The sequence below is a fragment of the Moschus berezovskii genome, chromosome 10, assembly GCF_049115385.1.
Source record: "Moschus berezovskii isolate FMDL1 chromosome 10, NW_MosBer_1.0, whole genome shotgun sequence".
In the NCBI taxonomy this organism is placed as follows: domain Eukaryota; kingdom Metazoa; phylum Chordata; class Mammalia; order Artiodactyla; family Moschidae; genus Moschus; species Moschus berezovskii.
Window position 1 is genome coordinate 88,245,258 of NC_142469.1, and position 13,387 is coordinate 88,258,644.

The window sequence follows — 13,387 nt, forward strand, 5'->3', positions numbered from 1 at the left end:
CCCACCCCATTTCTGAATAGGTGGGTTGTAGGTAGTCTCACTTAGAAGTTTGTTCCTCTCAAATTCCTTGGAAGTTTCCCATGTTCCAACTATTTATGATGTAAGTGATGGCTCCTGGGGGTACTCAAAGTACTACTTAAAGGATTTAAGAGTGTGTTTGAGAATTATCCAGTTTGCAGAGATTCTATAAAGTTAAGAGAGTCTGAGTCAGTCAGTCCAGTCACTCAGTCATGTCCCCCCCTTTGCAACCCCATGGACTGCAGCACGCTAGGCTTCCCTGTCCATCACCAACTCCCAGAGCTTGCTCAAACTCATGTCCATTGAGTTGGCGATGCCATCCAACCATCTCATCCTCTGCTGTCCCCTTTTCCTCCTATCTTCAATCTTTCCCAGCATCAGAGTCTTTTCCAATGAGTCAGTTCTTCGCAGCAGGTGGCATATTGGAATTTCAACTTCAGCATCAGACCTTCCAATGAACATTCAGGACTGATTTCCTTTAGGGTTGACTGGTTTGATTTTCTTGGAGTCCAAGGGACTCTCAAGAGACTTCTCCAACACCACAGTTTAAAAGCATCAATTCTTTGGCATTCAACTTTCTTTATAGTCCAACTCTCACATCCATACATGACTATTGGAAAAACTATGGCTTTGACTAGATGGACTTTTGTTGGCAAAGTAATGTCTCTGCTTTTTAAAATGCCGTCTAGGTTGGTCATAGTTTTTCTTTCATGGAGCAAGCATCTTTTAATTTCGTGGCTGCAGCCACCATCTGCAGTGATTTTGGAGCCCAGAGAAGTAAAGTCTCTCACTGTTTCCATTGTTTCCCCATCTATTTGCCATGAAGTGATGAGACCGGATACCATGATCTTTGTTTTTTGCATGTTGAGTTTTAAACCAACTTTTTCACTCTCTCTTTCACTTTCATCAAGAGGCTCTTTACCTCTTCTTCGCTTTCTGCCATAAGGGTGGTGTCATCTGTGTTTCTGAGGTTATTGATATTTCTCCAAGCAATTTTGATTCCAGCTTGTGCTTCATCCAGCACGGCATTTCGCATGATGTACTCTGCATATAAGTTAAATAAGCAGGGTGACAGTATACAACCTTGACATACTCCTTTCCTGATTGGGAACCAGTCTGTTGTTCCATGTCCGGTGCTAACTGTTGGTTCTTGACCTGCATACAGGTTTCTCAGGAGGCAGGTAAGGTGGTCTGGTATTCCCATCTCTTTCAGAATTTTCCACAGTTTGTTGTGATCCACACAGTCAAAGGCTTTGGCACAGTCAATAAAGCAGAAGTAGTAAGAGAGTCTGCTGCTGCTAAGTCTCTTCAGTTATGTCCAACTCTGTGCGACCCCATAGACGGCAGCCCACCAGGCTCCCCGGTCCCAGGGATTCTCCAGGCAAGAACAGTGGAGTGGGTTGCCATTTCCTTCTCCAGTGCATGAAAGTGAAAAGTGAAAGTGAAGTTGCTCAGTCATGTCCGACTCTTTGCGACCCCATGGACTGCAGTCTACCAGGCTCCTCCGCCCATGGGATTTTCCAGGCAAGAGTACTGGAGTGGGTTGCCATTGCCTTCTCCTGAAAGAAATTCTACTCATCATCAAACTTAACTAATTTACTTTAAACCCAGGTCTCCTGAGTCTCAATGGGGACTTTGCAGTCATGATTAAGTTAAGGATCTTGAGTTGAGGAAATTATCCTGGATTATTCAGTTGAGCTCAGTGTAATCACAAGGGTCCTCATAATAGGGAGGCAAAAAGATCAGGCATGGAGAAGGCAATGTGACAGCAGAAATAAAGATTAGAGTGATACAGCCACAAGCCAAGGAAGAGGCAAGGAGTGCTTTCTCCCCTGGAGCCTCCAGAAGACCAGTCAAGTCATCACTTTAATTTCAGTCACATAAAACATCATTTCACACTTCTGACCCCCGGAACTGTATGTATAAATTTAGGTTGTTATAAGCCACTAAATTTGTGGTGATTTATTACAGTGGCAACAGGACGCCAATACAGATGAAAAGACAATGGAGAGAGCAAGTTGAAAGCAGCGCCATGAATCAAGTAGAGCAAGCAGTCATAGGACGGCTAATTTCTTTTCTAAGAACAACCGCATGGGCTCCCCATCTTGGCCCATTTCCCTGCTGTTCTTTCAGAACCTGGTTAAACCCTTATTGTTATCCAGTGCCTTTCCTTGTCTTGCTTTTTTTTTTTTAATTCCATGGCTCCCAGAAACTTCTCTAACTAACTTGAAGGAATCACTCGGCCTTCCAGACCTCAAAGATTGCAGCTAGATGTTTCCTGTGGTCCTATGATGAGTCACATGTTCTCAGTGTGCCAAAGTCCCCACTACTCCTTATTGTCTTACACTGAGCTGCACACACCTTTGTGACCAGGTCCTTCTAGATCTGTTTAGATGGCTGGTGTTTCTCACTATTCTCTGTGCCAGGTTTAGTGGGTTAAGTAGTAAGCACATGAGACCAGTCCCTAATAATTAAACTTAGATGGGATCTTATCCCTCACTCCCTTAGAACAATCATGTTAGTGGGAAAAGTCAGAGAACTTAGTCCCCGGTTAAATCAGCCAGGTATTTACTGATACCACCTTGTTGTACTCAGCACTTTGCTCTAAGTGTCCTGGGTTGATATGAAAAACTCAGGTCATCTGCTGCTCTCTTCAATGAGGGCCTGGATGAGAAGATAGAAGGAGCATAGAGAAAAAGACTCATTCCCCCAGTTGATCTGAAGACTAAGTACATATCAGTACTTATCAACTTTTTACTATGCCAAAGTGTACTTTTGAAGGAGGTTACCAAATTTTTGTTGGGCCCTTTAAAGAGATCAGGCAGAATTTGATGACTGAGTGAAAAACAGTGACCAGTGCTTTTGAGGCATGGTGGGATTCTCCTGTTGGTGAAATGAATGTGCCTGGACCACAGTATTTGTTTCTAGTCATCACTTATCTAGTCACCTATTCATTCTAAAGGTAATTGCACAGCACTTAGTACTGTTTTCAGAGTTATGAGGAAGAATGACCAGATCCCTCCTTTTGTGGACTGTGTCTTACAGTAGATGTAATCAGTACATGTTTAATAAGGAATTATGCAAGTTAAGAAACACCTTATCACTAAAGAAATGTTAGCCATTTAATTTAAGTCACTTAGAGCCCAAAGCACTTTGTTGTAAGAATCCCAGAGAGGTATCCCATGAAGGAACACTTTTTGGTTGCAAAGTGATGTTCCTGTGCCAGCCTATAGGAACAGCTCATTAAGATCCGGCCTAAACATTTCCATGTCTCCAAGCTGTACAGGTAGCTGAAATATCCCACCCTTTCTTTACAAAACTACGATTCAGGAAAGGATTTGAGAGGTTATGAATCCATTCTGCTGGCTTAGACACAGATGCTTTCAAGAGCCAGGCAGGTCACAAAGGTGTGTGCAGCTCAGTGTAAGACAATAAGGAGTAGTGGGGACTTTGGCAAACTGAGAACATGTGACTCATCTTAAGATTCTGGGGTTTGATCTGGCCAAATGATCACATTAGTGGGCCAGATTTGATTAGACTGTCGATTGACAGCCCTTGATTGCTCTAAGAAAACAGCAGTCTGACCCTTTCTGCAAGCCACTGACAAAGACAATCATCTCTGTGAGTTTGGGTGGCAGGCTGCCTCCAGTCAGCCACCTGCCAGCACCTGCCAGCCATCTGTTAGTTGAAGAGAACTTGCTCTCTAGTTGAAGGGGGCACTCATCATGCTTTTGGCTAAGTGATGAATCATGGGGAGAACTTGAGGCTATATATTGTTGGAGCAGATTCTGAGTCAGTTTTTTTCCTTTGTTTGCTTGTTTTTATAACAGTCAGCTCATCCACAAGCATTAGTAACTGCCCTTTAAGCCACCCTTTTGGCTGATGGATGGAATCAGGAGCTGTCTTTTGCCAGTTGCTCAGTACCAATCAGACAGATGCCTTCCTTTACATTCCAATGACCTGGTTGTATTGCAGCTGATTCAGTGATTTTTTTGAGAATTGACCATAATAAAGTAGGTGGAAAGTTCCTGAAAACTATTTTTAAAAATCCTTAAAGTGATAAATACATCGATCTGGATAATGGTAAGCATATATCATTCTGCTATAACTTAATAGATTTATAAGATAGTCTCCCTTCAGAAATAATTTTTAAATGCAGCTCTCTCCTGGAATTTAGAGATTGGCTCATATGTCTCTTTTCAGGCAGAAATTCTACCATGCTTCTTTTCATATCAACACTATTGAGTATTATTGAAGACTAAGAGATTTCTTTTTTGGTGAGGCACGAAAGATTAGCTTTAAACATTTTATTAGGCAAATTGAGACATAAACCTGCAGCCTTAAAAGAAATTTTTCATAGACAACACATTTATGGATACCAAAGGTGAAATGGGAAAGGGAGGGATAAATTAGGCGTATTGGATTAACTGATACATACCACTATATATAAAATACGTAACCAACAAGGACCTATTGTATAGCACATGGAACTACATTCGGTATCTTTACTTACAATGAATTAAAAATCAATTAAGTAGTACTCGCTTCGGCAGCACATATACTAAAATTGGAACGATACAGAGAAGATTAGCATGGCCCCTGCGCAAGGATGACACGCAAATTCGTGAAGCGTTCCATATTTTTCGAGGAAACCAGAATTGAAAGAGACACATGTACTCCAATGTTCATTGCAGCACTGTTTATAATAGCCAGGACATGGAAGCAACCTAGATGTCCATCTGCAGATGAATGGATAAGAAAGCTTTGGTACATATACACAATGGAGTATTATTCAGCCATTAAAAAGAATACATTTGAATCAGTTTTAATGAGGTGGATGAAACTGGAACCTATTATACATAGTGAAGTAAGCCAGAAAGAAAAACACCAATACAGTATACTAACGCATATATATGGAATTTAGAAAGATGCAAATGATAACCCTGTATACGAGACAGCAAAAGAGACACAGATGTATAGAACAGTCTTTGGGACTCTGTGGGAGAGGGTGAAGGTGGGATGATTTGGGAGAATGGCACTGAAACACGTATGTTGTCATATGTGAAACGAATCACTAGTTCAGGGTCAATGCATGTTATAGATGCTCGGGGCTGGCGTGCGGGGATGACCCAGAGGGAGGATAAAGGGAGGAGGGAGGTGGGAGGGGGGTTCAGGAGGGGGAACTTATGTAAACCTGGGGCGAATTCATGTCAATGTATGGCAAAACCAACCAATATAATATTGTAAAATAATTTGCCTCCAATAAAAAATAAATTAATTTTAAAAAATGAATTAAGTAAAATATTAGTATAAACAAGCCAAATAGTATTATGTTTTGTATGGTGTTCTGCAAAAGTAGAGTGCCACAAGTTTCATGTGCTCCTAGGTTGATGGGGAAAGTTTTATAGACAAGGTGCTGCTGCTGCTGAGTCACTTCAGCTGTGTCCGACTCTGTGTGATCCTATAGACGGCAGCCCACCAGGCTCCACCATCCCTGGGGTTCTCCAGGCAAGAATACTGGAGTGGGTTGCCATTTCCTTCTCCATAGATAAGGTGAGAAGGATGTAATTCCTTGAATGAAGGAAGAAAAGTGATCCAGTGATTGATAGGAGAGTAAATGCATGGGCGGAGTCTGTGTTGCAGATGCCTGACAAGCAGGGTGCTATAGTAATCTAAATCAGAAAAAAAATTAGCATGTTTTCTCAATGTATGTGTGTTTACTGATTGAGAAGTTATGTTTGCTGCCTGGTGACTCAGATGGTAAAGAATCTGCCTGCAGTGCAGACACGGATTTGATCCCTGCCTGGGTCAGGAAAATTCCTTAGAGGAGGAGATGGCAGTCCACTCCCCAGTATTCTTGCCTGGAGAACTCCATGGATGGGCTACAGTCCATGAAGTCGCCAAGAGTTGAACATGACTGAGCGACTAACACATTTTTTTGCCTACTATACTAATATTGATATATCATGTATATTATGTAGTATAAAAACAAAACATTTTAAAGGCCAGAATCAAGGTAAAATCAGCAAAATTTCAGAAATAATAAAACTTTATTAATAAGACAAAAGCCCTATGGACAAAATTATTTATTTTTAATGAAGGCAGTGATTGAGTGTGGATCATTTTTTAAAAAATCTTGTTTTAATACTTCAAGAAATAGCAAGTCCATTATTTGATTCTCAATGAGTTTATTGTGATACCTGGCTTTAATGGCAATCAGAATTGAAAAAGATATCTGAGTTGAAAAAGTGCATCATTGACTGAGCTTGTTAAATCATAGTTCAGTCCCGTCAACTTTTCATGTGGAGCTCTTGGTTGAAATTCAGCTCGTAAATGACTTTCTCCCCTGTTGTCATTGGTTATTCTTGAAAACTAATCAGTATGTGTTGCACAATTATATTTCAGCAAATGAGTTAAAAATCCACTAAAATTCATTTGAAAGCTTTTAAAACAAAATTAAGAAAATGGTTTCCTAAATTTGGATCAACTTTATATAGAACTATTTACAGTATGTTTCAAGTCTGACATACAGAAAAGTGAAAGTGCCAAGAAAATCTGTATATTAAATAGCATTGTAGTTTTTTATCTTTTACACAAAAATCATTGTTAATAGACATTTTGGTGTTTTCTTCCCTCAGAACAGTGGGATCACTTTGTACCTCCCCAGTGTGTAGTTCAGTTGATTTTAGAGATTTGATCTAAGTAACCAAACTATTTCTGTTCTTTTAGTGGTTCTTCGTAATTTTTACAAAACATATATAACTACAAATTTATCTAACAATTTAAAATTTAAATCTAAAGTTATTCACTGTTTCTCTTTTCCTTTCACACTTTAAGGTCTCATGGAACATCTCCCCCTATTTTTTTATGTTTATCCTGTTTGACTTCTTTTTTGCAGATGTTTTGTGAATTATAAAATTACTGTTTCATAACCAATAGTTATTTAAATATCCAAATGCATCTTATCAGTTTCTTACTCATTTTTTTGTAAATTCTGTTCCTTCTCTCTGTGTTGACTTTTCATCTCACAAATTGTATCCTTTAGTAATTTTTAGTTTCTGTGTCTGTATCTATGAAAGTATCAATGTTTTAGTCATGAGCAGTAGTAAAGCTGGGTATACAATTCAAGGTTGACATTTATTTTCTTTCAGCATCTTGTCTTCTGGCATCTGTCATTGATGATAAGAAGTCTCTGTTGGTCTGAGTGTCATGACTCTCTTTCATTTCCAAGATTTCCTGTAAGTTATTTTCCATATCCATCTATTATTGTCCCATAACCACCTATTTTCTTTTCCTATTTTTTTTTTTTTGGTAGAGGTCATCCCTTCACTGTCTCTTTGATAAACATAGTCATTAAAAAATCTTGATGAGACTTCCATGGCATTGATATTATTAATATTGAAATAATGTTTTATTGGTTATTTTATTTACTTGCTTTGTCAAATTTTGAATTTTTGGAATTCCAAATATTTGGAATTCAGCTTGTGCATTCATTTCAAGTGGAAGGTCTTTTTTAAAAATTATTTGCCTCATTGGTTTTGGTTTCAACTCTTCCTCTTTAATAGTGTTATGATGTGAAGTTGCCTCCACATTGTTCCTCTGGTCCTCCAGTCTAGAGTCAAGTCTTCCTGATGACTTTGGGGGCTCCTGCTCTATTTTGAGGGGATATTGCAGATCTCATATTGTGGGAGACAGCATGGAGCTTATTTTGTTCTTGCTTGTGAGGGTTTATCCTCCCTCCACCCACCGAGGCTTTATAAAGTCTTGGCTTCTGGAAATAAGTCAACAGCCATTTTTAAACTTCCTTTCTTGAGTCAAGGAGCCCTTTTCAAACAGAGCCTGACTCTGACCCCTCCTTTTGAAGTGGAGCTCCTTTTAATCCATCACCACACAGGAGCCAAGCGCCTGGGCTCCAGCCCCTGCTTTTGCCCCTTGAGCACAGCATGGCTCAGTGGAAGCTTAGTCAGTGCTTTGAACTTTCTACTCCTTTCTAATTCATGTAAATTGTTATATAGGTTCTCCAGCCCAGCTGTGATTTACCTATTTAATATTTTGTCACATTACTATGTCTTTGGTGTTCTGAACCAAAAGTCCAAACCTGTCAGAAGACTAGCTGGTGGTTATGGCTTATCAATCCTGAATATTCATTGGATAGACTAATGCTGAAGTTGAAGCACCAATATTTTGGCCATCTGATGTGAAGAGCCGACTCATTGGAAAAGACCCAATGCTGGGAAAGATTGATGGCAGCAGGAGAAGGGGGCAACAGAGAATGAGATGATTGGATGGCATCACCGACTCAATGGAGATGAGTTTGAGCAAACTCCAGGGGACAGTGAAGGACAGGAAGCCTGGTGTGCTGCAGTCCATGGGGTTGCAAAGAGTTGGACATGACTTAGCAACTGAACAACAACAGCAATAGCTCATCAAGGTCTAGAAGCCAGCTGAAGTTCTAAGTTTGTTGAAAAGTTCCCTGTCCTCTGCATTAAGATGTTCTTAAAGTCTGTGTGAATGGAAGTCATAATCTAAGGATCATGTCTAACGAAAGAGAAGCAAAAGTTAATACGTAATTCAGAAGACCCCTCCCCACCCTCTCACCTTACAGTAGAAGAGAAATCGCTAAATGAGAATGGTTAGGAATAATAAAATACATAGGTGTGTCAAGTAAATATTGTCCTAAAATCCAGGTAATGTAACATTAGATAAATGTCTAATGTTTTTCTGCCCAAATCTTCCTGGAAATGATATCTGTTGCAGAATTTCATCCTATGAACTTTTTAAAAAATAGTTCAGGGATTGGGTTTAGTACTTAGGTGAGTTATAAATCTAAGCAATTTATTCATCAGAACTATCTGTGTCCCACAGCTGTTCTTGTCAGAGCAGTGGCAAGAATCTTTTCAGAACAGATTTCCAGTAGGGACTGGAAGCAAGCTTGACTGTTTCCTAATTGGTAGTTGATATTTTAGTACTTCTTTCTTTGGGTGAGTTAAGAGATGACAGGCTAACCAGGGTGTCCCAGAGATCTGCTGAGCCAAGCAGCATTATGACCTGGGCAATCTATTCTCTAATTCTTCTGTTCTAAGGAAAAGAGTTTAACTTTGTAGAGAAGGAACTCAGTTCTGAAAGCCAAGCCATATTTGTAGCCTACGGTTCTGGAGTTATTACACCTCCTACTAGTTCTGCACAGTCTTCATTTGAACAGCTCTTGGTACACCTGGGCTCAGATTCCAGTCAGAAGAATTAGAGTGTGGTTGCCACCATTTCTTCCCTATGTCCCCAACACATGAAAGCACCTGCCAGGAAAGTTGAGAAATAATATGAAACAATATGAAAGGTACAAAGTTTCAGTTAACAGATAAGTCCTAGGAGGTAAAGTACAACCTGGTGACTATAATTAACCTGGCTGTGTGGTGTATTTGAAAGTTGTCAGAGAGTGGATCACAAGTTCTTATCACAGGAAAAAAAACAAGACACTTTTTTCTTTTGTATCTATATGGGATTATGGGTGTTAAACGTATTGTGATAATCCTTTTGCAATATGTGTAGGTCATTATGCTGTGGGCTTCCCTGGTGGCTCAGTTGGTAAAGAACCTGCCTGCAATGCGGGAGACCTGGGTCCGATCTCTGAGTTAGGGAGATCCTCTGGAGGAGGGCAAGGCAACCCACTCCAGTATTCTTGCCTGGAGAATCCCCATGGACAGAGGAGCCTGGTGGGCTACAGTCTACGGGGTTGCAAAGAGTTGGACATGACTGAGTGATTAAGCACAGCACAGCATTATGCTGTGCATCTTAAACTAAGTGCTATATCAATGATATCTCAATAAAACTGGGTGACAGGTGAAGAAATCATGTCAAATAAGGAGAACTTCTCTGGGAAGTCAAGACAACTTTGAAAGTGAAAGGGAAAGATGAGAATAGAGTTTTGTTTTATTTTAAAATAATTGTATTTATTTATCTTTGGTTGTGCTGGGTCTCCGTTGCTGCACAGGCTTTTCTCCAGTTGTGGTGTGCAGGCTTCTCTTTGTGGTGGCTTTTCTTGCAGTGGAGCTCTGACTCTACAGCACCGGCTCAGTAGTTGTGGTTATGAGTAGCAGTCTCATGGGCTCTAGAGTGTGGGCTCAATGGTGTGGTGCACGGGCTTAGTTGTTCTGCGGCATGTGGGATCTTCCCAGGTCAGGGATCGAACTCCTGTCTCCAGCGTTGGCAGGTGGATTCTTTACCACTGAGCCACTGTTTTCTTGACAAAGATGTGATACTAGCCAGGTGATCACCAGGTGCTTGGCAATACATTTGAAGGTGCTGGACACCACTGGTAGCCTTGTTCTTGCTACCTCGGCTATCCAGGCCTGGAGTCACAAACACCTCACAACCCACCTCAGGCAAACAGTTCTTAGAAAACCCTGCGGGTAGGCTGTAGCCTTCTTTCTGCAAGTGGGTTTTTTTTGGATGCTGCTGCTGCTAAGTCACTTCAGTCGTGTCTGACTCTGTGTGACCCCATAGACGGAAGCCCACCAGGTTCCCCCTTCCCTGGGATTCTCCAGGCAAGAACACTGGAGTGGGTTGCCATTTCCTTCTCCAATGTGTTTTTGGATGCAGGTACTCCAAATTACCACTGGCCTCAAACAAATGAGTCTGATTCTAAGAAAGATGAGGAATAGAGATAATGGGACAGTTAATAAAAACAGGAACTAAATCTATTTTAAAACCTGATGTAGAGCATTACTCTTTTTGATGCTGCTGCTATGCCGTACAGTATCTTCGGGACCATTAGAAAGGGCCTGCTTTGTATTCTGGCATTTCCCAACTAGAGCATGTTATTTGTGGGTCTGAATTAAATTAGTGGAGTGACTGGGTTCTCTCTGGAGCTTGAGGAAAGTGTTTCATTCCCCATGCTTTTCCATTGTTATGTTGGCTTCTTCTGATTCTGGGTCAGGGCAGTTGTAGTAGTGATGGCCAGAGAGGGGATACCTGAAGCTGATGAGTCCTTAGCAGTTTGTGCAGTTTTTAAATGGCCTGTTCGGTGTTTTGTTTTGGTTTTAATTTTTTATTTTATATTGGAGTATAGCTGATTAACAATGTTGTGATAGTTTCAGGTGGACAGCAAAGAGACTCAGCCATATGTACACATGTATTCCCCCGGACTTCCCTGTTGGCCTGATTCTTAATAGCCTCCCAACATTAGTTTCATTATTTCTTGACATGTTTCTATGTTGCCTGTCCCTTGTTTATCTCTTACGACATCAGTAGTTAGAGAGGATCAAGCACTTAACAGGTGAGGGAGGGAGACTGTGAGCTCCTAAATAAGGAAGATGATCCTGGAGTAAAATAGTAGAAGAGGTTATTTTCTACTATTTTAAACTGCAGAAATGTAGTGAAGGACCATAGTTCCTCATCTGAAACCCTTGGAATCAGGTGTGTTTCCAAATTAAAAATTTTTACATTTTAAAAAGGTAGGAGAATGCATATATGTTATATATTATATATCATCCCCAGCAGTGTCTGGACAGATTCGCATACTTGTAACATTAAATTTTCTGAAGCAAAATACATTATTCACTCTAAGTGGGGTTTGTAAAGTTTTTAAATAGCCAAGTCAGTTGTGACCCCCAGTGCACTTTGGAACCAAACTTTAAAAAAAGTTAAGATTTTCAGAACTTTGTGGACTTTATCATTGTGTACAAGAGATTGTGGGATATTATGTAAACCACATTATGAGCTAAACAGAGTTTAATAGTCTGTTCTTAGAACCTCCATCAGTGTTTACGAGAAAAGTGTTTTTCAAATAACCAACATAACAAACTTTTTAAAAATTTTATTTTTCAATGAAGTATAGTTGATTTATAGTGTTGTGACAATGTCAGGTATATAGCAAAGTGTTTCGGTTATACATACATATATATTTGTACACTGTTGTTGTTTAGTTGCTAAGTTGTCTCCCACTCTTTTGTGACCCCATGCCCTCCAGGCTCCTCTGTCCATGTGATTTCCCAGGCAAGAATACTGTAGTGGGTTGCCATTTTCTTCTCCAAGGCATCTTCCTGAGCTAGAGTTAGAACCCTTGTCTCCTGCATTGGCAGGCAGATTCTTTACCACTGAGCCACCAGGGAAGTCCATATATGTATGTATATATATGCATACATATATGTATATACGTATATATGTTTATGTATATATATATATCCTTTTCAGATTCTTTTCTTATATAGATTATTATGAAATATTGGGCAGAGTTCCCTGTACTATATAGTAGGTCCTTTTCGGTTATCTATTTTATATAGGGATGTGTATATGTTAATTCCAAACTCCTAATAATCCCTCCTCCATATGGTAACCATAAGTTTCTTTATGTGAGTCTGTTTCTAGAACAAACTTCTAGAGCACAGTCTGTTTGTACTTTAGGGACTGACTGTATTAATAAAAATAATCGACTCATACATTGAACTCTGTGCGAAGATCATATGTTTGTTGTTTAGTTGCTTAGTTGTGACTTTTGCGACCCTATATACTCTAGCCCACCAGGCTCCCTGGTTCATGGGATTCTCCAGGCAAGAATGCTGGAATGGGTTGCCATTTCCTCCTCCAGGGGATATTCCCGACCAAGGAATTGAACCCACATCTTTTGCATTGCAGGTGGATTCTTTTCCATTGGGCCATCAGGGAAGCCTGAAAGTTAATATGAATATATTCCTACCAGTCAGCACGTGTGACGAATAGATGACACTTCTGAGCTATTCCTCACCAAAATCTCAAACTGTGCAATGTACCGTCTCTCTCATTTTGCTTTTGCATTTTCCTAACTCTTCTTTTTTTAATAGTTAGTTTGCCCTAGATTTCCTACAGACAACACTCATTCTGGGTAGTTGACAGTCTTAATCAGGGCAGGTAGATGAGTTATGGAAGCCACAGTGATTTGAGTCTTCTGGGATCAAAGCAATTTTCAAAAACATATGAAGAATGGTTTTCTGAAATTAATCTAGTGATATATCCTCCAATTAGTGTGACAGAATTAAAATAATGGGGATAAAAATCTCAGGGCAAAATCACTGAGAAATGCAGCTTTTCTTTGAAGAAAATATATGTTCTATCACAAATGAAGTATATCACCTAAACAGTACAGAAACCTCAAATCTATAAGTAAGTTTGGTGACATTGAAAACAAAATACTTAGGAACTTTCGAAATAGAAGCCCAGATTGTAAATAATTTGCAACCTGTTTGTCGCTTGGAATTCTAGTGGCATCAAGAAATACTAAATAAACGAATTGCTTTTTAAAATTTAACAATGCGGGGGGTTTGATAACACTCCAATTGCTTTTTTAAAACTTGTGAAAATAAAAAACCTGTAGAGCCTTACTATACTATGGAGTCAT

General features: G+C 39.8%; 1 protein-coding gene and 1 non-coding gene across 3 annotated transcripts in view; both read left to right on the top strand.

The window, feature by feature from the left end:
* Window positions 1-13,387, top strand: part of PHACTR2 (phosphatase and actin regulator 2) — a 305,489-nt gene that overhangs the window by 62,378 nt on the left and 229,724 nt on the right. The gene's annotated exons all lie outside the window — the stretch shown is intronic.
* On the top strand, window positions 4,556-4,662 carry LOC129561359 (U6 spliceosomal RNA). Its single transcript, XR_008686978.1, has one exon. It is a non-coding gene; the product is annotated as a U6 spliceosomal RNA (small nuclear RNA).